Source organism: Perna viridis, chromosome 14 (genome assembly GCF_037379345.1).
Source record: "Perna viridis isolate PV_CMFRI_1.1 ecotype Kerala chromosome 14, ASM3737934v1, whole genome shotgun sequence".
In the NCBI taxonomy this organism is placed as follows: domain Eukaryota; kingdom Metazoa; phylum Mollusca; class Bivalvia; order Mytilida; family Mytilidae; genus Perna; species Perna viridis.
Window position 1 is genome coordinate 27,499,749 of NC_142458.1, and position 27,445 is coordinate 27,527,193.

The 27,445-nt window shown below is 32.3% G+C and overlaps 1 long non-coding RNA gene across 1 annotated transcript; it reads left to right on the plus strand.

The window, feature by feature from the left end:
* Positions 1–4,007: 4,007 nt before the first annotated feature.
* On the plus strand, positions 4,008–23,589 carry LOC148598850 (uncharacterized). The gene is made up of 6 exons (XR_015918461.1): positions 4,008–4,117; positions 15,908–16,074; positions 16,497–16,586; positions 17,221–17,353; positions 20,006–21,508; positions 22,200–23,589. It is a non-coding gene; the product is annotated as an uncharacterized LOC148598850 (long non-coding RNA).
* Positions 23,590–27,445: the final 3,856 nt, after the last annotated feature.

Sequence of the window (27,445 nt, forward strand, 5' to 3'; positions counted from 1 at the left end):
CATACTTTAGATTTTTTTTATGGTTAAGAGATATATATTTCTTTTTAAATTGTCCAACCCCTTCCTACTACATAAAACATTGAATTGAAGTTAAAATTACACAGGGTCTGTTTGTCTGTCTGTAAGATCTTGTGAAGACAACACCTAAAACCACTGATTAATTTCTTCCATAATTGGTAGGTTTCGTTAAGAAGTGTGGCTGGGCATGCTATGCCATATATTTCATTTTGGTTCAACAATCATAAGGTATTTCTCAATACATTAAAACATGTAAACTTAAGCACCAATTAACAATTTAGGAGTTAGAAAGAATAAAAGTTCAAATTACTTCCTAATGGCTTTACTTCTCAATGCATATATTTATGTATTCTCACAAAACTTGTACTAAATAATCTGATAAGATATTAATGATGTTTTTTCGAGTAGCATCATGTTTGAGGTGTCCTGTAGATAAAGAATTTAAATTTGGTATTTCAGGCTTATCTTCTAAAAATTTGTTCATTTTATTCCAGGGAATAAGGGTAACCAGTAATAACTAGTAAGCATGTAAAAACAAAACTTACAATTGAATTATTAAGTTCAGCATTTAAGTAGATCAGCTGAAAAAAATGTCACAAAGTTTATTTTTCCAGTTCTGTTGACACACTAAAAGTATTTTTGTTTTGTTGTATTTTTGGAATCTTTACTGCTGTTTAGTTGTTTCAATTTTGGCTTTCTTTTTTTACAATATTGTTATGTGCAGAAATACTTTCTATTTTGAAATTTGTTTTCTTGGTTTTTGGACATATTTTCAACTTTTGATCAGGTTTTAATCTTACGTCACCAAATTGTGGCATTCTAGAAATGGTTATATACCTGTCAAGCCTGCAAATTGGCTCAGGCTTGCAGTGTAGACACTATTTTGAATGTTCACACTATCAGCACATGATGATGAGGATTATTGAACAGATTCAAGTCAAGACACATAAAGATTATGCAGCAATTACTTTCCAGCTTTAACCTCGATTACAAGTACATGTAAGTATACAATATAAAATTACTAAATCACTTTTCTACTCTCTTTTTGGGGGATTTTTTGTGAAAAGAAGATAAAAGCATGTTTTTAATGAACTCCTTTGGAATCAATGGTCTTAATTTCAAGCCTAATAAATTCTTTTACAGGTAATTTTTTCGTCTATAAACTTGCTAAGTAGCTGTCCGTGTAAAAATCAGGCAGATCCTATGATATAGGTGGCACAGTTAAATTTTATCCCACTTAAATATTTGCTCCAATGTAATGTATATATCATATGTGGTCAAATAGTGTCAAGTTTGTTTAAAATCAAACATTTAATGGTATTATGGATGGCTCAGACATTGACTAAAATTTACTAACAATGCAAAAAATTTTACTCAGGTCTCACTAACCACTTCTAACATTTCCATTACTTTACATGTTAAAAAAGTTATTCAAGTTTCTTCATGAATTCCCAGGATAAATGACATCTTCAAGTTGCATACCATTGCGAAGCTTGGAAAATAATGCTTTCAAAATCATTTTGCTAATGGTACGATGATTGTAGAAATTCTTCACAAAATTTACTTGAATAAATGATACTGAAAATCTACAATTTTACCTCTTCTGCTAACTGACAGCATGGAGGCAAATTACTTACATATGTAAACAATATTCATACACTTTTGTTGTAAATTACATACATGTATATGATTTTAAAGTACATATTGATTCTCAGCTTTATTTTGACTACTTTTAATCAGAATACACACAAATAATGCACTAACAATGCAATTAGGTCTAGGTTCAGTGTGTTTTTGGTACTACATAGGGTGGGGGGTGCATTTGACCTGGAAGTGGTCAGTGAGACCTCAAATTAAAGAGTTATCTCCCCTATTTCAATGAATTTCAATGCTTTCTATTCTATATTTATTTCTCTTAAATTGTTTTACTTATTCAAAGAACAAATTTGAGAAAAGGTGTCTTTGTGAAATAAAATTGTGTGAATTTTTTTTAAAACAAAATTTGTTATGTGCCACCCTGGATTTTGCATGGACTCCCTCTTAAAATTAAAAAAAAAATTTCTTTAGATTTTATAGTCCAAGTACTTGCAGTTTTAAGAACCTAGATGAATTTCGGGTGGGTTGTGAGTCTGGACACAATATATCTTGTCTTCCTTTACAGCAACGTTTTAATCAAAAACTACTTTGACACCCAATGTTTAAAAAAGGTCTAAGAATTGGTTATATTCCTTTTTTGTGAACTTGTGCTCTGTATAAAATAGCTAAAATTAGTTGAGTCATATATATTATCTTAGGTATATGACACTTCATTAATTTTTTTCTAGCGCATTCCTCTGGGTCTGGACCCTTTTCTAAAGAAAATTACTTCAAAATCATGTAGAATTCCAAAAAAATTACTGACATAACCCACTAACTTTGATTCCCTTTTGACCAGATTTTTGTACAAAATCCCCCCAAAAAATAGCCTAAAAGGCCCATTAAAAAAAAAACTAGAAAAACTCCTGCACTTACCTACCCTTTTAGAACAATGAAAAACATCAAAAGTGCTGAAAGTTTTCTACTTAAAATAATTCAGAAAATTGTCCATATTGCATGTTGTCAAAATTCATAGAGCCTCTTCGGGGAATCAGGGAGAATGATCTGTCTGTACATCTGTCAGCCCTTTCTTCCTTCAAGATATTAATAATGAGCACAACACTTTTTTTGCACCTTTAAATTGATTATATTGATGAAACTTTGTGTGAAAAATAACATCAGATGTAGATTAGCTTGATGTAATTAAATATTGTAACAATGCTGATGAAATGAAATACTTGGAACTTGTGATATTTCATACTGAGATTTAGTTAATTCAACTTTATATCTGGCCTTTAATTGTCTCCATTTTGTAGATAAATAGATGCAATACTTGTGAAGGTAAAGAGGTGGAAAATGCATGCTTTGAGCTATTTGGAAATATTCAGATCCTGACCAGATTGGCTTCTCTTCACAGCTGTTTTTTCTGTTTTTAAAAAAATGCAAAATTTCGCATAAACGTTAAGAATTAAAATCTGAACAAATGAGCAGAAAAAGTGCACTTTTTATTTTTTTTTCACAATAATACCATGCCTGCTTACTTCTTCCTTCAGTTTTAAAGTGCCTGGTATTTTAGAAAACCTGGGGTTTTTTTTATGATAATTTTGGGAAGGCACCCAAAATTTGTTATGAAAACTTACATATATTTGTATAATGTTACCATGGCTACAGATTTTCATGACAAAATAGAAAATAAAATCTATCTTTTTTTTTCATGGTTCTCCATAATGCAAGATTTGAAAAATATATACTTTTTACAGGAAAAAATGTTGGATTTGCTTGTTTTAGCTTTAGGTGATTGCGATGATATCATATGTAATAATGAGCATAAGTGAAATAATGTATGATGGTGTTTACAAGACATTAGTACAAGTTATGAAATTGTTATTAATTTGTCTGCACTGACCTATCTATATAGTGCCATTAGTGGAACCTATACAACATATTGAGGTTTCCATGATAATAGGCATTCCTATGCTTGGTGCTTACTGACATTAAAATTGAATAATTTCACCCACTTTTAGTTTCCAGATTTACAAATTTTTGAAAAGTAAAAAAAAACTTTTTGTTGACACAGTACATGAGTACTTAGATTTATATTTGGCTTGATTCAGTGATGTGTTGGCAAACTTACTGCATATATCAGTAATGACAGTATCACAGAATATGGGTAAGGAAATGTGCAAACTATGCACAAAACAAAAAAAGGACAGGAAATTCAAAGAAAAAGAATTAACACATACCTCTATAAAAACGAACCAAACCCAGATATTTGGAAAGTTGAACCAGCAGGTGGGTCACCTAGCCATTTCGTAAAATTGCGCTTAAAAAAGTTCTGGAAAATATTCGGAAGTTTTTACTTTATCCCTTTTCCTTGTGGTAATTCGGACGGCTCTGGGCTGGCCATTGCACGTTATAGGCTGGTTCCCGATCGCAATATTCAGCGTATTACACATACTGATACAATGTAAAACTCGTGATGTCATGGCTAGTAACTGATACCAGGAACGTTGTCCCAGGATATGTACGTTCCAATCTATGTCCTAATGCATAGAGGTTTCTTTAGCGTTGCATCATGCCCTCATCTTCTAGCACTTTTTACAATGTGCCCCAGATGGCCCAATCCAACTTTCAAGTTATAAGATTGATTTTATAATATTAATATAATTTGCATGTTAATATTAGCTGCGAAATCGTAGCTCTTGATCTTTTTTTTAATTTTGCGATCTAGCGTTAAAAATTAAAAAAAAAAATTAGGTAAATTTCGCAGCTATGTTAATATATATATATACTCCAACCCCTTTGGGATTCGGCGCTGGAGATATTTTTCGTTTTGGCCATCACCGTTAATCTTTGTTTTGACCACCACCGATCGATGGTGGTCAAAACATAAAATTCTCTCCAGGGCCGAATCCCAAAAGGCTCCTGTTGTGTTGACACCCATTTATGATACTTTTACAATACCTGCACATACTACATTCTACATGTACATGTGAGATATTCTGAACTTCTTCTTACCCTGCAATAGGGTTTGTAAGTGTTGTCATGTAACTCCCTGGTTTCACGAGAATGGGTCCCAGTCAACCATTCAAATGCATGGAGATTTTCAGAGCGTTGGATTCAGTATATAAAATCAAAACACATTTGTGTGTAAAAATACCAGAACAAATGACAGGTTTCTATTTCCATGTGATAAAAGTGTTAAGAAAAAGCGTAAAATAGAAGATTTTGCATTGCAATACAGCATTTTGAGATCCCAGAAGTAATCAATAAAATGCAGGCCGGTCTTCTGTTTTCAATATGTTATTCATCAGAAATTCCGGTAAGGAAAAAGAAAATAAAAGGAGACTCACATACCCACTTACCTTCATCTTTTTTATTTGGATATTGTTGATATGTTGACAATATCCAAACGAAAAAAGGGGGTTGTTGGGTCAGATGAAATTCGGACTAAATACTTGTCATATATATGATGAAGTGGTTTCTTCAAAACTGGAGGGTTTATATTAGTACTTTTTAGCTCACCTGGCTGAAGGCCATGTGATATATTGCCATCACTTGTCGTCGTCGTCGTCCATTAATAATTTTTTAAAAATCATCTCCCCTGAAACTGCTGAGAGGAATTATATGAAACTTTGCATAGATGTTCCTTGGGGTATCTTGCACAAATTTATGATTAGATTTTTGATCTGTCAAAAAACATGGCCGCTGTTACTAAGAATAGAACATAGGGGACAGACACTAGTTTTTCGCAAATATCTCCAAAACTGCTAGGTTAAGCCAAATTTTGACTGCATAAAAGTGTTCAGCATGATGACATCTATCTGTGATTATATTTTCATTTTAATCTGTCCAGCCATTTAGGAGTTATTGCCCTTTTTTGACGTTTTCTTGCTATTTTTAATGTTAATTCTTTAAACATCTTCTCTCAAACTACTTGACCAATTAGAACCAAACTTGGTATGAATGTTTATTTGGGTATCTAGCACAAAAATATGTTTAGATTTTTGATCCGTCAAAAAACATGGCCTTGTTACTAAAAATAAAACATAGGGGTTAGACTGTAGTTTTTTGCATATATCTCCAAAATTGCTAGGTTAAGCAAATTTTGACACAAGTAAAAGTGTTCAGCACGATGAGATCTATCTCTAATCAAATTTTCATTTTAATCTGTCAAGCCTTTGAGGAGTTCTTGACCTTTTTTATGTTTTCTTGCTATTTTTAATGTTATTTCTTTCAGACATCTTTCCCTTTCACACTACTTGACCAATTGGTACCAAACTAGGTATGAATGTTCCATGGGGTATCTTGCACAAATCTATGTTTAGATTTTTGATCCGTCTAAAAACATGGCCCCCATTACTAAAAATAGAACATGGGGGTCAGACTAAAATTTTCATTTTTGTCTGTTAGGCCATGTAATGATCCTAATATGATAAGTCCTACCAAAAAAGTATTCTTGAGTCAAAATTATCAGACAACTTCTTGTTAAATTTATTGCCATTGAAAGACAAAATTTAACGAGGTGAGCGATTTAGGCTCCTGGGAGCCTCTTGTTTTCTTGTAGGGTAATAAGTAAAATATGTGTTTCAAGTTTATTAAAAAAAACCGTCATACATGAAGTTTGTTTCCTTTAAAAACTATGCTGTTTATTCTAGAATTATGGGGGCATCACCCCCTCCCTCTTCAAGTCCAAAGTACACTTCATGTTTTGGGTGGAGTCCCAAGTACAATTTCACTTTTTGGTAAAGTCCAAATTCCATAAAATTTGGAAGTACAGCTGCTTTGAAATGTTAAGTCAATGGACTTGTGTGCCTAAGTCTAAAGTACACTCTAAAAATGACCAAAATCCCAAGTCCAAAAAGGGGGTGATACAGTTTTTGAACCGATCCGCGCAACCATTTGACAGATCGATGACTGATGACGGTGACCAATCTGATCACAGTTTGTTATGTAAAATGACATACAATCTGTTTGAAATAGAAGATATGTAAACTTTAAGTGTAAATTGATGTTTATAAATCTATTACATTATGTAAATATGTGTAAAATTGACAAAGAAAACAACAAAAACCATAAAATACCGTGACCGCTCTATGGTCACATGATGCAATCACTGGTATAATGGATCGGTTTGACGGATCGATGACTGACTGGAAACTGATTGGTGATCGATGACCGATCGCAATTTTTGTTGCAGGGATCAGTTCAGGTACTGTACCCTCAATTATATTAAATATTTTTTTTCTTCATTAGGCGCTACCTTCATCTCCTCAATCATGAAATTTAATGATTGAAGAGTAGGCCCTTTTTTCATTTAAACTGCATACCATAAGTTAAAATATTTGGGGTACTGTAACAAATATACAATAATGCAGATACCCAATTTTAAAATCATCACAATTCCTAAGGAGTAGTATTCCTATAAAAAATATATAGAAAATTATAAGTGATTGAATGACATTTTGAATAAAAAATTGTAATTATATTATTTGTTAACACATCATTTACACTGGTAAATTGTCAGTAATTATCAAATTAATTGTGCAGTACAAATTAGTGTATAGAAAATGATTGGCTGTCCATTAAATGGTGGTGTTTTCAATTGGGATCCAATTTTTCTCATTGTCAATCATAATTGATAAACCTGATCAGCTGATATTACTCCTCTGTGATTATTTACCTATCATAAAACATTCCTTAACCTGTTAGGACAGCATTTGACATCTTTTTTGTCAAATTTATAAGGAAATAATCTAAGAAATGAGACAAATTTTGGAGTGTGAATACTGGATTTTCTAGATAATTTTTGACATTTCAGGAAGCGGTAGAACTATAAAAAGGTTCTTATGTAAAAATGACCTATTGATGGTAAAAATTTCTGATTTTAATCGGACATTTTAGCAGGAATAAGATAAAAGGAACAGGCCTCCCTAATCTCAATCACTGTCTTTGCAGCTTTTCCTAACTGCATTATACATGAAAAGGACTGCAACTTCAACTTAGTAAGATGTCCTTATACACTACCTCTTGATGATTTCTGAAGATTAATCATTGTATAGGTTACAGACCACCAATTCAACCAATGAGCATTTGGAACGTACGCAAAAATAGTCCTACGCAGAAATTACCCCTGTTCCTCATAGTGCTGTGAAAAAAGTTCTCATCTTATTTAAAAAATTTAAACAGTTTCTGACAGGAGAAACATTTCTGTACATTTTATAGGTGCATTTTGCTTCTTGTGATGTGAAGCCTAATCTCCATAATGATTTTTAAATATACCCCTATCTTGTGAAAACACTGGGATTTCCCATGCTATTTATAGACCCTTCACTTCCGGTGACCAGTACTGCACTGCAAGTCTGCTAACCCCACATGCCATTCTGAGGATTGTGAGCTGACATATGTAGAATCATGCTGATATATAGTCCTCTGCAGGTTAAAGTTAAGGTAAAGTCCAGAGAAGCCATTGAATATTGTGAAATTAGCATAGAAGCCTATGGGAAGTGGAATTAGTGGTTTTTAGCCTTAAGTGAAGCCATGGCAAAATGAAAAGTTTCTTGAAATAGCTTTAAACTACTTGAAGATCTTGTTAACTTTGCCATGAGAGGAATACACAACAAAAATCCTTCAAAATATGCATTTTTTTAAGTTATAGGTCCAAATTATGGAAAATTGGTCTTTTTGGCTGATTTTTATGTCCTATCTTGTAAAAAGTGTAGAAAATTTAGTAAAAATATCAAATATTAAACTTTGAGGGCTATATTTACCTAAATATGGTGGTAATAAGCACTTGAAATCAAGTTTTGTGTAGATTTGAGCAAAAATTAGGTTAGAAATGAGGAAAAACTCACTTTCATTAATGCGGTTAAGGCTATATAAGCATTCCCCTATGGCAACATGGAAAATCCATTATTGAGCACTTTTTTTGCTTTAGGTGCCCTTTACTGGTCATGTTGTAATGTGAAAACACTGTATTTACAAATTTAAAGCCAAATATATCACCTTTTGTGAAAATTTAAAGATTTAGGATTTTTGACATGTGATCCAGAAAAAGGGGGAGGCATGTCAGAAATAAATTTTTAAAAATAGACCAATTTCTCAGAAAATGATTACTTTTAAAACTATTTCTTCATTAATATTGTTAAAAAACAAGTTGTGATTGATATTTTTTATTTGAAAAGTCAGAAAAAGTTCTTTGCAAATATTTAATGCATTTAAGTATGGTAGAATATTGTCACTTTTTTGCTCGCACAACTTGGTTACCCTATATTTAAAAATCAAATATTTAAAAAAGTGCTTATCACATTTCACTGAAACTTTGCAAATGCATTCAGTATGTGTGTAGGAAGATACCTGCATAGTGATTTATTTTTTCTAAGACAAAAAGTGACTCTTTAGGTTACAGACCACCAATTCAACCAATGAGCATTTGGAACGTACGCAAAAATAGTCCTACGCAGAAATTACCCCTGTTCCTCATAGTGCTGTGAAAAAAGTTCTCATCTTATTTAAAAAATTTAAACAGTTTCTGACAGGAGAAACATTTCTGTACATTTTATAGGTGCATTTTGCTTCTTGTGATGTGAAGCCTAATCTCCATAATGATTTTTAAATATACCCCTATCTTGTGAAAACACTGGGATTTCCCATGCTATTTATAGACCCTTCACTTCCGGTGACCAGTACTGCACTGCAAGTCTGCTAACCCCACATGCCATTCTGAGGATTGTGAGCTGACATATGTAGAATCATGCTGATATATAGTCCTCTGCAGGTTAAAGTTAAGGTAAAGTCCAGAGAAGCCATTGAATATTGTGAAATTAGCATAGAAGCCTATGGGAAGTGGAATTAGTGGTTTTTAGCCTGTATAGTATATACGTGTATTACTCGAATGATTCAAAATTGGACTGTCGAGAAGTCTTCCTTTTTAGCTTACCTGGCCGAAAGGCCATGTGGGCTATTGCCATGACTGCTGTTACTAAAAATGGACCATAGCGGTCAAATTGCTGAATTATGCAAATAACTCAAAAACAGGTGGGTTCAGCTTAAGCCTGGCAGGAGTAAAATTGTTCAGCACTGATGGAATGGACCCATGCAGTTATTTTCAGAAAGATCTGTTTGCAATTGAATGAGTTATGGGTCCTGAAATGGATTTTTTTCAGAATGTTTTTATTTCCAACTTTTAAAATCTTCTCCTGAACTACTGGATAGATTAGAACCAAACTGGCATGATTGTACCTTACAATATCCTTAACAATGATCTTTTTGTGGGGACTTTGTCCAGCTTTAGAAAGGTAAAAAGACTATTTTTGACAGATGTGCATGAAAGAATAAAGAGTTGTTGGGGGATTTCAAAGGGAGAAAATTCTTAATAAAACTGAAGAGTTTTACATGTTAAAAGCTCAAGAGCACAACTCCTCCTTTACTGCTCTAGGAAATATAATGAAATTTTACAGGAAGATGGGACATCATATGGAGATGTACATGAATGAGGACTCCAAAGAGAGATAAAGACTTATGGGTTATAAATTTAACTTCATTTGAAGTGGCAATATTTTTTTTGAGCTTACACAATATTTCTAGTTATTATAATTGTTATTCAGGCACCAAGAGGAATACATAATAACAATTGTATTTCTTTAAGCACTGTCCCTTGGTGCCTCTTGTAAATAAACAACTAGTGATAGGTTGAATCTCTATATTGATCATTTTGTAAGCACCACCTATACTGGATAACAATGTGTAGTTTCTCTCCTTCCCTGGTCTACTGTCTGAAAAAGTACACTATCATATAAATGATCATGTGTAAGACCTTGAAGTACAGCTTTTTCATATGGTCTGAGATGGGATTAAACTTTAAATAGGATTTGTAATAAAAGGTCATGTTGAATGGACAGGTGATGCATCTCTGATTTGCTCACACATAGTTCTTTGAAAGAAATGTTTTGTTTCCTCTTTTATTTCAATAAATACAATAAATAAATAAATATCTGTGAATACATTAATTCTGATCACTTTTAAACTTAAATTAGTGCGCAAATTATAGATAAAATGGTGTCAAGAATATTGTTAAGGTACATGTACATGTATCATTCTGTTCAGAATGGAGTAAATACACATTTATATTGCCGTAAATGGGTTCCCAGATTTTAGATGAATTGGTTCGTTAACACTACAGTTACTGATCTCTCCGGTTATAGGTATTATACTCCCTGCAAGTGAAGTTTAAGGGGTGTACAGATTTCACTCTGTCTGTCTTACTGTCAGTAAAACCTTCAGTCCATCTGTCTATCCCAGATATTTTTCGAAGAATAACTCAAAAAAGCTTGCGCTAATCAAAAAGTGTGTATTTATAATGCGAATCTCCTTTGAATTTTTTGATAAATTCCAATGTTTATAGGAAGATTAGGCATTACACATATATCTAGATGTGAAAGAAGAAATATGATTAAAGGGAGGTAATTGAACAAAGAATTAAAAAAACTTTTAAAATTAATTTCATTCTCTTTGTGAGCTTTTTCATAATATTTCTAGTTTTTGCATATAATAATGCCTCATTGTATCCTACACATGTATTTCAGGAGGTTGTATAGAAACAAGATAATATCAGTCTAGGATCAGTTTATTCCATTAATACATCTCTTTAAAACATTCTGGACAAGGTCTTAACTAAAGAAAATAAATGATTGATTGTTGGGGTTTAACGCCCGAGTAGCAATATCTCAGCTATATTCAGGCAATGAACATGAAATGATGAAGTGAAAAATGGGATGGGATACAAGGATAATGGGGTCGACAAATTTTTGATTACTACTGGAAATAGGGAGAGGTGGGTAGGGTCGGGCAATTTAGCCACCTGTGGCGGAGCCCTGTGGTTCCTACTCCATGAGAATACCACAGAAGGGTTCTTTAATGTGCGAGGAAGATGGCATCTTTCCCAACACGTTGCACCACTATGGTTTGCGGTCAGGCTGAAGAAAATGAAAATGATAATATTAATCAGAAATGATGCAGAATTAATAAACTTGGTTTTGGCGACTTAATTATATTTCATTATCCTGATTACCCACAGCAAGCAATTTTCTGGGAGATAGATATATATCGAATCAGACAATTAGATACATTGGTAAATTCTAACTAATTTTTTTTTTTAATTTTCCTATGTAGGTATAGTTTAGAAGTTAAAAAAATCAATGTTGCATTGAATGACTGGGATATGTATTACAAAAAAGTCTAAAAAAATTCAATTTTTAAGGAATTCAAAAAGCAAAGGTAGTGATTTTTCTATAGATCCATACATGTTTACTTTCTCATTGATACTGTAGACTAGGACATTTTCAGTTATTTTGTTACTTTACTTTTGGGGAAAACTTAAATTTATGATCATTTGTCATGTTGTATGAAATCTATGAGATAAATATTATACCCATCTCATTAGAATGAGGGCTATATTATAGGATTAAACAGATATTTTTGGTCGTTCATGCATGTATGAACAGATCTCGGAGCTTCAAACTCAATGTTCATGTAATGTTTGGGAGAGCAGAGATCCGTTCATACATCCATGAACAACCAAAATCCTGTTTAATCTTTACAATTCTATCCTGACATTTGGGAATGATTTTTTTAATGTGCTCAACAGGTAAATGGATTTATAGAATCTAGTTCTGGGAATATTTAATTTTAGGGCTCTTTCCCCGAGCTGAAAATTACTCTCTGTAAACAAACTGTTCCGGTAAAATCAATGTGAATGTAATAAACTATTCTTACGGCTATATTATGCCTTTTAGTTCGTTGCACACTCTTTCAATCTACACGGCCGCCATATTGGTTTCAGGTTGACTGGTGTTCATGCATGTATGAACGATCAGAAGAAGTTCATGCAACTATGAACTTTCTGGCAAAGACGTTCTCGACCAATAAAAAACGGCTATAAGCATGAAGAATCTTATGATTAGAATTATTGCAATATATTGTCCATCAATCTGTTACATTTTTTTTTTGCAGCAGATTTCTCAGTTTCTATAGGAGGGAACACTTAGATATTTGATACATTTCTTTCTCATGATAACTTGCATGATGTTTCCTTGCTCATTTACTTTCTGTTTACTCATCGACATAGTAGCTCTGTAGTTGCTGCATAATTGAAATCTTTGTAATAAATTTAGTTGCTTAGACATTTGATACATAGTTTCTACATTATAAGTTGTACTGTGTTCCCAGGTTTCACTGAAATATTTGAGTGGGTATATACTTATCATTACATAGTGTGCAACATCTTGTTTACTATAGGTTTTACAAGAAACAAAGTGGATAAAACTATAGAAAACTTCTCATTGAATGTAATTTAGCTTGTATAAAGTAAACACTATAAATGTATGTAAAATCTTCAAATTTAAAATGAACTGCATAACCTTAGTTTCTTCCTATTTCAGAGATCTTACAAGTGAAAGTTTCTTCATAGTAAATTAAGTAGCAGTCTTTCTAAAAATCAGACAGAAGGTGATTCATGCATATCAAAAACCCACCAAATTCAGTTTTATTTCTTGTTCATAAACTGTAACTGATCAAGTAACCAGTCTTAGTTTTTCATTTGGTTGTTGCACTTTTGAGATAAAAATTATATAGATTGTACATGAAATTTGTACTTTGCAAGAGTTATCGTTCTTGATTTGGCTTGATTTGGTTGCTTTTAGTGGGAGATGAATATATGATTTTCTCAAAAGTGCAAAACCGAATACAGAAAAGGTTGTTATGTGAAAGTATAGCATATATAGACTGAAAAAGCATTGTTACTTTGGTGGGTTTTTCACCATGAATCACTTTACCATTGGTAGTGTCTGAATTTTATGCGGACTGGTACTTAAGTATCACAAGTATTTTGTTTATGGAGGAAAAAGAATTGCCTCTGTATTCTTAGTCATTATAGAAAAATGTTGGCTACTTACTACTTTTGATACGTATTTTGGTAGGTAGGTGAAATATACTTCTTAGCTCACCTTGCCTTAAGGCTGTGTGAGCTATTGTCATCACTTTGCGTCTGTCGTCATTAGCCTTTTTTTTCAAACATCTTCTCTGAAACGGCTTGACAAATTGGTATGATACTTGGCATGATTGTTTTAAGGGTATCCTGCACAAACTGGTCATTTAAAATTTTTGAAATGTTAAAGAACATGGCCACTGTTACTAAAAATAGAACATAGGGATCAAAAAACAGTTTTTTGAAAATGACTCAAAAACAGTTGAATTTGTGCCATAGGGTAATATTGTTCAGCATCAGAAAATGGACTTAAGTCAAAATTTTCAAAATGAATTTCACCAGATGTAGAATTATGGCCCCTGAAATAGATTTTTTTTTTATTTGTACAACTTTGATTTCTTCTTCTCTGAATCAACACAACAAATTTGATTAAAGTTGGCATAATTGTTCTTAGAGTATCCTGCACAAACTGATTGTTTAAATTTTTTGAAATGTTAAAAAAACATGGCCCCTGTTACTAAAAATAGAACATAGGGGTCAAAAAACAATTTTTGCAACAACTCAAAAACAGTTGAATTGAGCAAAATTCTAGCATAAGCTAATATTGTTCACCATTAGAAGACAGACTTTTAACGAAATTTTCAAAATGATTCTCACCCGATGTATGAGTTAGGGCCCCTGAAACAGATTTTTATGTTGTTTTTCAAATGTACAACTTCAAAAATCTTCTTCTCAGAAACCATGCACCAAATTTGATTAAATTTGGCATAATTGTTTCTTAGGGTATCCTGCACAAACTGAATGTTTAAAATTTGTAAATGTTTAAAAACATGGTCACTGTTACTAAAAATAGAACATAGGAGTTTTTGCAATAACCCATAGGGTCAAAATGCTTTTTTTTTGCTGTTTTTTCCTCAACTTAAGAAAAATGAAAGATTAAAGCTACTCATAAGGTAAACTTGATGTTTTGAGTTGAGTGGAAGTATTGAAATTTCATGTTGAGCAACTATTTTCAAAATGGCAGCCAATTTTTGGCCATTTTTACCAGTTGCTGAGATGCCAATGATTTTTGGTTTCTTCAAGAAACATTGTATACTTAGTTGAATGGTAATGAAGAAAATTTTTCTGGGCAAACATTTTCCCACTAATTAGTACATTTTCTTTAATTTCAATGACATTTGGTTTAGTAAACATGGTCTTTGGAGTTGAAGTGATGATGAAAATATTGTATATTAATGTCTTTTTTTTATTTTTTTTTAATTTTTTTCCCAGCAAATATATAGTGGGCTACTGCCCCCTCAGACCCAGTGAGGTAACAGGGCATATTTAGGGGATGCCTACCCAAGATTTTTCCAGAGGTTTTAAAAACACTTTGAAGGCATTTCCAACATTTTACTGTGCCTTAGGTACAAAGTTAAACTTGCAGCATTCATCAGTAGATACTCTTTTTCAGCCTTTTTTTTTTTGTCAAACATGGTAACAAAGCAAGATACCATTGCTTACTTAGTAAATTGGGTATTGTTTACCAGGTGAGAGATTCAGGTTCTTCGAGAGCCTCTTTATGTAAGAATAATTCTATAAAAGTAGCAACTTTGACAAAAACATTCTTATTACCGTGACAACACCAGCTACCTCTTCCCATAATGCATCAGTCACATTCACTAAAGATGCAGGATTATTTCCCCTGGTTTCATATTACTGTGTTATCCAGTCAGAGGTAAAAATTTTCTAGTCTGCTAAAAGTATTCCAGTAACAGTTTTTCATTGAGCAGGACTCTTCAACGAGTAACTCAGTATAAACTGAATTTTGATTTTAATAAAATGTAGAACTGTTCAGCCCTGTACATATGTACATAATGTCTTTTGTGAGGAGTTGTCTACAAGACATACATGTTCATACACTCCTTTTACAACTATCTAGGACCAATTTTGGAAATCGAGAAATTACTTCATCAGTAAGATGTACTTGTGTCTAACCCATTTTGTATGATATTCTTTAAATAAAATATAATTAATTAAACCAATTCCAGACCAGCTGATAAAAACTCAGTTATGCAATTGTTGTACAGGGCTAAAACATAATTGTATTACATCAATAATTGAGTATTCCATTATGTATACATTGACATCCCTATAATAAATCAATCAAGCGAAAGTTTAAATTTCAAAAAGATGTGAAATAGCTGGTAGCAGAAATGAGTGTAAATGAAGTGATATGAAATGAACAGTTATAATTTTTTGCTTACAAAAATCATATAAAATTCATTGCCAATTGTTGTAATTGTGTTTGTGCTAATAAAGAATTTGAATTTGAATATTTTTTTTATTTAGCCACTGGTTCTTTTGCTGTCACAGTATATGATTTTTTTGCTGGTAGTCATTTGGATTAGAAAGTGAACTTTTATCCCCTCCAACCATTTTTCATTTGACCAGTCAAAGCTACAGATCCCACCACAGATACATTCTCAGACTGGTTCCAGGTAGAGAAATGTACGAAGGTAGGTGATTATTTTTAATTAATTTTTTTTGTAAATCTTATAGAATGAGAAAGTGTACATATTCATTTGCTAGTCTTTTCAATACAAAATTCTACAAAAAAGGAAAAAACTCCTCAAACACAAATATATAAATTTATGTTTTTGACTATGTTTTACTTGCACTGAAACTAGACATTCATAAAAATGTATAACTGTAGCGTGTCCATGCATTCTTTAATAATTGTAATCAAATATTTTAATTCAAAATTTATCTTTTGCATCACAGTGTTGCCAATGATTTCAGATTCAAAACAAGGATTTTTTTTTAAATAGAAGAATGGATTGGAAAAGACCTATGTAAAATCACAATAGTATAAAAACAAAGAGATATATAGGAAATTTACTGTTATCATGTTTTGTGTGATTTCATACTTTGTTTTTAGCCACTACAGTGATGCTTACTTTCCTGCTGATGGCCAAGGTTATGGATCTGAAGGTCAAACTGATTGTAATGGAGGTGTAAATAACTTCTAGTATGTATCAAGTAAAATAAGGTCAAACTGATTGTATAAACTATTTGTTGGGAGATAACGACATATATTAATCGTTTAAAAGTAAATCTGTATTTGAGAATGAACTTCATGTATTGGATAAAACAAAATTTATGAATGTTTTCATGAGTTTGTGATAGCAAAAACCTTAAAGGGTAAGACCACTTTTGCATTAAGTTAGGCTCTTATGAAAAATCATACCAATGTTAACAAAAATAAATAACCATCAATGCAAAATACGCTTTTGTAAAATTCACAAGGCTCTGTGAAAGTCTTTGAAATATATGTGGATAACCATCTTGCAGAACTCTTTTATCTGAAGGAAGATCATAAGTAGAGTTTATTGATTTTGTCAATGAAGCCACAACAGTAGCTGAAATTGACCTAGGCATCACATGAACATGTTGCTAAATATCATAATTTGCGGTAGCACTCACATGCATCCACGATCAATACCATTGTAAATGGAAAAGAGTGAAACGTGAAATGGAATGGAGTAAAAATAACCATGAAATTGATTGTTAATCAAACAGCATGCAAGGGAAATTTCGCATCTTCCATTTTATTTAGGAATCCGCGTAATATTTACGCACTATTTAATGACTTGTTTCTTCAGACTGTTGATCACGTGGTGAAAAATTATTACAGTCACTGGCCATCTCATGCATATGAATATCTCATGTGATCTTAGAAGAAAAGTTTCTGAAGCTGAAAGGGATGCCAAACGGGAAATAGTTTGATTAAATGAGGTGGGTTACTGCAGGAAACCACTCCCTAATGTAGACACTATTCTTTCATTACAGATACTATTTGCAAACTAGTTTGGATTATCTTGAGGGAAAGAATGGATATTTTTTTCTGTATCTGTAGCCCCCGCTAGTATCCTCGCGTCATCCCGCCATCTTGGATTTCTCCAGTTGAGCATCATGACATATCTAAATATATCCTTTAATTTGCCTGACAATTTTTAGATGTAGACTTAAAATAGCTGAAAATAGTATTTGGGAAACAAAGTTTTATATGTTTTAATATTGAAGGGAAAATGAATCCTTTTTTTCTGCCAGTCAACCCGTTAGTACAGTACTTTCGCGTCACCCTGCATGCATCTAAAGAGACGAGTATCATGTCAAATCTTCTGTTTTAATCCTGTTTAATTTTTTTTTATATCTTTGATGTACAATATTTGTAAAATGTTTTTTGTACTCTGTTAGTTTATGATAAATAGGTATGAATCTGTCATGAGCTCATAGTCCTGATAATTTACCCATTTTTGCTGTGTAATGTATGATTATGATTCATGTTACAAACTTAAGGTTTGAACTTTCTGAATCAGTTTATAATTATGCAACAACAGCTAAAGTATAGGTATTGCATGCGGTACATACATTGTATGTACCAACAAATACTTGTAACATGTATTCTTTTTCGGACAGTTATTTCCAGAATGAAATGTAGAAAATTATTTGTAAAAAGAAACAAATTTTCTGTGTTGGCTGTCTTTTTTTTTTTTTTTTTATAGATAAGACTTATTTACAATGTGTTACTTATAAACAGTACAAAAACCTAGTTTCAATTGATGTATTCATATCATTGTTTGTTATCTTAATACATATACACATATTTACAATTAACAACACATGTTGAAAACTGTGTAACGTACTTTTTGTCTAAATTTAGAATAGATAGTAAAAATGTTATTTACCAAAAGTTTTCAGTTTCTGTTTATTTAGAATATTTTGACAGCATTGCATTTAATAGGGATATTCGACTTGCTAGTTATTGGATTTAGCCATTAAACAAATATATGGGGTCCATTAGTACTGTTTGAATGACATGAAAATACAGATTGTTTCTATCACAGTCTTGAATACCTTTTTTGCGTCTCTCAGGACTGCTCCATTCTATAACTCTGTTAGTAACTCTATTTAGTAGAAGTGAAAGAACCTTGGTTTTGGGTGAACTACTATGTTGATGTTTTGGTCTGATTGTATGGTCATAATTCATTTTGAAAGTAATTAGACAGCAAAAATGGCAAATTTACATGCTTTGACACAGGAACACAGGATTCAACAGTGGTTTAACTAAAGAGTCTTTGTCCATGTATGACTAAGGGAGAACTTGGAGCTGTATAATAAATATTTGCTTCAATTCTATGACAAGTAAAAGCAAAAGCTATGTAGTGAAGTGATATATACAAGCAAAAAAGAAACATGGAAGAGTGAATTAACATGTATATTTTTAAATGTGTATCGTCAAATCTGTTCGTGTGAAAAGTAAGAAAAGGTTGTGAGTCATTTTCCCCCATTCGTCTTGTCAACTCAAGAAGCTGTGGCTGCTCAGCTAATAAGCGGTCTTTGAAAAAAAATTTCTTCTAAAAGAAAGAATGGTAAAAATATTACTTTCCCTAGTTTAAAATATTACAATCCTTTTTTATGATTAGAAATGTGATTGTGCAGTAAGAAACAGAGCAAACTAAGAAGGCTTCATTTACTCAGTACTTCAGTACTTTGATAACCGATAGCTTCCGATTACCGTAGGTCACGATGTCCCTAAGTCGGTTTAGTACTGATACAAGTACTGCATATTAATCAAACAAAGAATATTCCATAAATATTTCTATGGTCCTTTTTTTCTAATCACCAAAACATGCTGTATTGTCAAGCTTACACTGCCAAATGTGCCACATATGATAATCATATGGTGCTTGATTCATATAATAATCATATGGTAATCATATGACAATCATATGATAGTCATATGATTATCATGTGATTCTCGTATGTTAATTTTGGCTTGAAAACATATGATTATCATATGGTGCTCGATTTATATCTATATATGATATATAGTGCCACCCAAAGGTGATGGAAATTCAAATACCTTAATTATAAATCATGATTAATTAGTTAAGAAAGAAAATTATTTTATTTTAATTTTATTTTCATGAACATTTAACAGATTAGTTTCGATATTTTTGATTTGTGCAACAACGTAGTCCTCTCCTAAGTTATAGTAATTTCTCTATTTCATGTATATAAAGATTGCTTTCATTAAAATCTATAACATTGTTACAAATACAAGCAAATCAAACCAATCATGATATGTGAACATATGATGGTGACAAGAGAATGTAACCATTTAAAAAGAATGTTCTGTCTGATTTATATATCCTAAGTGGTAGTCGCTGTAAGAAATATGCAGATTCTGTAATATGTGATACATCCCAAAAAAGGCTACACATTTTTATTTTTGTAATCAAGTTGCTTTATAGGTCTATTTGATGAAATGTATTGTATGAAGTGTATGCTCGTAACTGATAATCTACATTGAAAATTCCAGATTCTGTTATTGTATTTTAGTGTCATTTACAGAATTATCTGCCTTTATTTTAAATTCTACAGGTCCTGCCAGGTGTTTTATGATGACAGTGATGCAATACAATTGAAGTTGCCCGTGTTGCTTAGTCACAGGTAAAAGTCATTCTACCAGTGCAAAGGACCATTCTAGAATATACAGATATGGAATAGAGGGCATTTTTTGGCCATGCAGTACCAAGGACCCATTGCCAGAGAAGCTACTGAAATTTCAAACATAGTCAGAGAGGAAATCCAGAGGCAGTGAAAAGTGTTAAAGCTTGTCAACAATGTGTAAAGAACTAGGTTACAACATAATGAAGGGAACAGCTATTGATTATATGTGTTTTACTTGGAGTTGTAAAAATGATGCTGAACTTGTGGTTTGATGATGCTCTCAGGACAAAACAATGGCAGCAGAACTACGCTCATTTTTTTATTGTTTTACTCTGCAGCTGTGTTGTATGGTATTTTCCTTGAAAAGTATTATAAGCACTTCGTGTACCTACAAAGAGCTATTTGCATTCTATTAATGGACTCATTTAGTTTAAGTGACTTAAAAAGATCAATGACATTTCTTCAAAAGATTTGGTGGTTGATGGAGGAGTTGTATGAAGATAGGTTCCTTTCTTTTACTGTGCACTGTCTTCTTCATCTTTCAAAGAAAGTCAATGACTTAAGACCGTTGTGGAGCAACTCCTAATGCTTTTTTTGAGGATTTAAATGGCCTGAAGATTCAGAACTATTGTAGAGCCACTCCTGCTGTTTCTTTTTTGAGGATTTAAATGATGACCTGACGTCACTGTTCAGAACCAGATTATGTTTGTTGCATATATAGCTATACACAGGCAAAATTATTTCACATGATCTTCACACGATTTTCACATGATTTTCACCTGAATTGAGCAAATGAACTAAGTGACAGAGTTCACGTGAAATTTGGGTGAATGGAGCCTTCAAGTGAAATTCACACAAAATGTTCACATGAAATTCTCGTTTAGTGGATTTCACATGAAAATCATGTTAATTTCATGTGAATTTACATGAATTTCACGTGAAGCTCGATTAACATGAATTCCACGTGATAAAGATTTGCCTGTGTAAATCAACAGTTACCAGATTTCCAGCAGCATCTGAACAACAAAATACAGACCTAAACTTTTTACAAAAATTTAATGCATAAAAGACATTTGAACAAGACAGGAGAAATTGAAAGTGATTTATGTAGTTGGCCGATGCTCACATGCAAATAAAGAGATTGTTAAAAGAGCAGTTGGCAACATGGCAAAGGCATACATTTTTTAACAAATTTACAATGAAGAAGTATACCATATATTCAATGGACTACACTGAAGTAACAGGTAGAAATAGCTACACAATTATGGAGATAATGGTGAAGTATTCCTGAAGGTCATCCTGAACAATGGAGACATCAAGTACCAAACTTTGATCATCAACATGACACCAATTATCACAGGTTAAAGGTCATCCTGAAAAATGGAGACATTAAGTACCTAGCTTTGATCATCAACATGACACCAATTAACACAGGTATATTAATATGTGTAGCTTTAAATAAGAAATTTTTTACATATGCATGAGTTCTGTCATTAACTTTATGATGAATTGGATTGCCTGATTTTTGATATGATGAAAACTAGTCCTTAAGCACTTTTATGGCTTGAAGTACAATTTCTTACAAGCAACTGCAGTGTGTGCCTGAAGTCAATTTTTTCAAAGCAGTCAGTATAGTTTCACTTTCTACCCTTTGACCTTAAAGACGAGAATTGAAATTGTGTGTCATGTGTTATTTCCTGAATGAAATGTAGAAAATCATGTGTAAAAAAAAACAAATTTTACTGCGTCTGCTGTTGTTTTTTAAAGATAGTGCTTATTTAGCTTTAACAATATTTATTCATAATAAAGTTTCTCAAAATCTTCTTTAGCATGAGACAATTTTATTACTTCACCAGCATTATTAAGCTAATGGCCAATGGCACTAAGTAAAAGTAATGAAATATGGTAAAAATGTACTTAGTATCAGAATTTCTCATGTTCATTGTACATACATACATATAGTATTTAGTTACATGTGGTCATGTATGAAAATATTAAAGGCATTAGTCAACTAACGCCATCAGATTATTAGCTATATATGAATATATTATGAATAATATGGTGAACTATTCTAGTCACATTTTATTATGGCAAGGATTTAAGAATAATTATTTTACATTTTTAGGAACTTGCTTGGACAAAGTAGAAAACATGGAAGCAGTTCTAAGGTCCAATTCATGTATTACTGTCCCAGTAGAAATAATTCGACAGTTTTGTGTTAAAAAAGACTTCGGATATCAGAATTGTAGATTATTGCTCATTCTCCAAATTGTGTAGAAAGAGAGTAAAGTGATTTTTTGTGACATGTTATACATTTTATGTACATTGTATCATTTTACCTATTCTGTAATTGTTGGGAAGGATTATAATTGGGCATTCTTTTTTAAATTAAAAGTGGAAAGGAAATGAAAAATAGTGGTTAGTTTAAATTTTGAGTAAATATATTTTAATCCATGGGCTTTCCTTTAGAAAATCTTTCCACCAAAAGTCTACCATTAAGAGAGGTTTTTCTGTTATACATATGTGCTGCAGTTGTCAGCAGATGGCTTATTTTTGCTGTTCATATATTTTTTTCCTATTTACATACATTTATATTTGTATAAGTTTTTGACAGTTTATCAGACATTATTTGGTTTTTGAATTGCTGATGTATTCTGTATTATTATAGGTGTACAATATATTACATCAGACATTGTAATTGATATGGATGTAATTTTATTCATGCCTTCTCAAAGTTCAGACTCGGTTGTTTTTTGCTTAAAACATATTTCCACGTTTTAACCCTACCTGTGCACCTGATCCATGCTCCCAATTTTAGTGGAGCCTAAGTTGCTCATTTACTTCTGTTACTTTGTATTATTTTAGTTATTTTAAGTTCTTAGTCTGTTTCCCATGTCTGGTTTTTGTCTCTGTATTACATTCTTTTGATATCTTCTAGAATTTGGATTCACCATTTGTATTATACAACTGACAGTGGAAACACAGTGAAAGAAATTAACAGTAGACCTACGGACCGAGTCTATGTAAAATCAAGCAGGTCTATGGCTCAGTTTTCTTTAAAATGTACAGTGTGTTCTACATGAAATTATGATGGGTCTATGTAAACAAAAAATTAAGTTTCTGACACTGGAAACAGGTCTATGACTAGTAGCTGCAGGACTTGCTATCTATTTGATTGAAAAGTATTAAACAAATATAACTGAAACTTAGCACAATATTTATATACATGTACATAAAAATGTATAATGTATGCATAATGGAGGAACATGACTAATTCCCCCAATTCCTTGTAGAACTTGACCATTTTGTCACTTTTTAATGTGAATGGCATCTATACTTAATCATAATAATAATGTTAATCTGTCAGTTTCTGCTTTGTTTTTTTTTATCTCATAAAATCAGGTCTGGAATGTTTTGTACATAATAAACATGTATGTCATAGTGTATACTTCTTTACTAGTACATTTATATATAATGACTTTTCTCTGTACAAATTAATAAATATTTTTACTGACTGTATGACTTCTTCGTTGTCTAGTGAAGTAGGAATATTTTCTGTAATGTTCACTTTCGGCCAAAGTGATTTTTGAAATATGGAATTGAATGTACATATCCTGTCTTTGAGATAATGAGGTACACAGTGATCCATGAATGCACCTTGAAGCAAAGCTTTGTACTGAAATTGAATTTCAAAAGATTGTGCAATATTGCATCCAGATGAGTTATTGTGCCATTAATGAACTATAAGTCCCAATCATTTAGTGTGTCAAAAGACTCATATTGTGTTCACACTTGCTCAATAGTTCATCTGGCTGCAGTTGTATCACACTGCGCTTGGAGAAGTTGTTTATTACTTTGCTACGAAGAAATAGTTTGAACTTTCAGTGAAAGATGAAAGATTTCTTGCATGTCCTTTCTAAATTTTGTCTTCAATAAAAGTTTTATATGTTAAAAAGTCTTACGAAAATGACTTAAATCTGCTTTATATCTAAATCAGTTTCTTTAAGTAAAAGTCCATTTAAAATTCGAACTCTCTCCAAATTAAAGTTATTCATGGCGAACAAAAACCCACCGAACAAACGATGCTTTTTCAATCTATATTCATGTGCTAAATTTTTACATAACAGTTGTCCTCATATTCTGGTCAGTACTTTGATAAAATCATACATTTATTTCCCATTAAAAGCAACCAAATCGAACAAAATAAAGAACAATTACTCTTGCAAAGTGTTAATTTCTAGAAAAGCAGAGGACGCTTACCCTACCGGTGCACCTGGTCCATGCTCCCAGTTTTTAGTGGAGTCCGAGTTACTCATTTACTTTTGTTACTTTGTATGATTTTAGTTACTTTATGTTCTTTGTTGTGTATGTCTGTTTTCCATGTCTGGTCTTTGTCCCTGGATTACATTCTTTCGATTACCGTCATAACCTTGGTTCCCTTGATTACTCTTTCGCATATCTGCCCACCATTAGTATTGTCCATCGATAACATGATTTAAAACGACATTTTATATGTATCTAAAACGCTTGTCCTGATTGTGGAAAGTGTAATACAAGCAGTAAAAGTCTGAAATTTCCGTAAACATTACACAAAATTACGTATTTTTATACATGACTGTATGTTGGTATACACATTTGAAGTGTGAATGCTGCTTTTGCAATTTTACTGGATAATTAACGTCCCGACATGTGTCTATATGTCTATGTCTTAATCTCGATGTCTTTGATTTTACTAATTAGATGTTTCTTTTTCTATTGGCAATAAAGTAGGCTTTTTGGCTTTCTAAATATTACAAATCTTGGTACCAGTATCATATTGCATATCCCTGATCGGGTGTACGTCAAAACATGGATGCTATAAAAATAGAGTGCATTTTCTTTTTGCCTCTCTACAAATTAATGTTTTGTCAAAAGATATGAACAATGACTTATAAAATAGAGCAAACATCACACTGTAAGGTGAAGAACTTTTTTAAAAGAAAATCTAACATAATATCATAAAAATGTTCCACTGAAAAGGTTGGTTTGGTGAGTGCAAAACGAAAGTGAAAGTAGGGAAAATGGCTATTTATAGTTCAAGACTACTTTTCTGTCCGATCTTCGTGGACTCACCCTATTTTCTTTGCGGGAAATTATTTTTTCACATGTCCTTAGAAATGCTACATAAATGAAAGTTTTATTGAATCAATTACATATTTTTTTTTTAAAAAATCCTAAAAATATGCACTTCACTATAGAAGTCTATGGGAAAATTAATATGATACTGAGACCTCTTCAGTGGATGTGTGATGATAGAGTTATTGTTCTTTATTTTTAGTGATATCTAACAAAACTTTTTAGCGTTACCTGGTGGATAGAACTACTTTGTGTCGTATATGAATACAATTCCGGCGATTTTAGTGTAGCGGAAATGGCTAAATAGTTCCGATTTTGTGATGATATTGACGACAATGTATTACTCAAATATGTAGTAGACACGAAACGAAACCAAATTAGGATAATAGTTTGTGATTGTTACGGTATTAAATTAGAATTTTTTTTCACATCTACACTTATTCTAATTAAAACTGCATTCAATGCTTATTTTAGATGTGGTACATGTATTATTTATTATTTCTATTAATCGACAAAGAGACGACTCAACGCCCTGCATAGACTTGCCAACACCCATAATTTTCCGTTTTCAAATAATGAATGGACAAGTATAATGTATGCTTCTGTAGATTCATGGTTGCAGTAGCAACATCTGAAGGTACGTCGGGTTTTTTACTCATATCTGTGAAACGGATTCAATAACTGTTTAAAATTGATCTTAGATAAGTGCCCTGCATCAATACATGTAGTTAGTATTAATCATAAGATGAAATTATCCTTAAGGTACATGATTCATACAGATGTTTAAACATATTCTGATAATTGTTTATAAAGTCTTTATTTTTATCAATTATAACTAGTCATCAATGATAGTATTGAAATATTAAGAAGAATGCTAAGTACCAATTGGAAGAACTGCCTTCAGGTATTTTATGTAGATCCTGGCGGATAATAGGGGCAGTGGCTCCGATCAAGAAACTTGTACAAAGAAAGGGGTTTTAGGCTATTATTTGCCGATCATCTTTTAGCCAATTTTGTTTACAAAATGGTAGCATCACCCCCTAAATCCTGATGTGTCATCAACTGTATTGTGTATTTTTATTACGATTAGCGCCTAAATACATCGGAAGCCCGGAGATGACAATTTCATACAATGAAACTTTGTCATGATAGACGATAGCATAGGAATTTCGATAATGTGTGTAACTTGTAATTGTGTCAGTTTGTGTTTTGTTGATTTTCGTTGTTTTTGGCTTTTTCGGCCATGTGCATGTTATTATGATAAAGCTGTAGGTGCTCCATGGCCTTAAGAATGCATGCATGACTAATGTTTCCCGTACCAGACACGACTGTTGATATCATATTTTAAGACTCCAGCGTTTATATTCAAGTGCATGTTTTTGGACCTAGGTGCCCAGAAACTAAGCGATTTTACATGACACATTATAGGTGTCTATGGAATAATTTCAGCGCTTGAGCCGTAAAGCTTGCTAATCAACTGAGAAATGTACCTAGTTGAAAGGAACAAGCATCTAAGGATATTATTTATTTCAATGATTGTGGCTAAAGTTTGAAAGATTTAACAAACATTTTCGACCTAGAGGTCGATAAATTGAATTACGACGTGAAAATTTAGAAACTGTGAAAGGCCAACTAGTAGTTTGTAGTTTAATTATGCACATTTTTGCAATTTGACGATTATATTTTAGGCGTAAAAGTTCAAATGATCGATATAAATTGATTCAGTACATGAGTACTTTGATTAATAATTATTATTGTATTATGATGTCTGTATCTATCTTGCCTGATAAGGGCCAATGATTAGTAAAATAAAAAATGTCTGACTAATGACATTCGTCGGAACATAATACTAGTCCAAATATTCTGAGGCATTTATCAATCTGAATGACGGGAGGCGACCAAATTAGCAAATAAAAATTAACCTCTCAAAACAGCATAATTATTTGAACTAACCCGGTACCATATATGAAGCCCCTTCATCCCGAACGAGAGACAACAAGCCCTCTTTTTAACCGCCGTTTTATGCCAAGAAAAAACTATAAAAGTTATTGACAAAAATGTTTTGAAAAATTTTTAGTTCGTAGAAAAGGGCGATGACCGTCCTTGACTACTCAAGGTGACGTCAAGGTAAATAGAAAACCCGAATGTTCTGGATGTTAGCTATAAATAGAACAAATTACGTCGATCCTTTTACAACCAATCAAAAACTTTTTTAAGATTCTCTGCCAGAATCAAAACAAAAACAAAAGTCTTGCC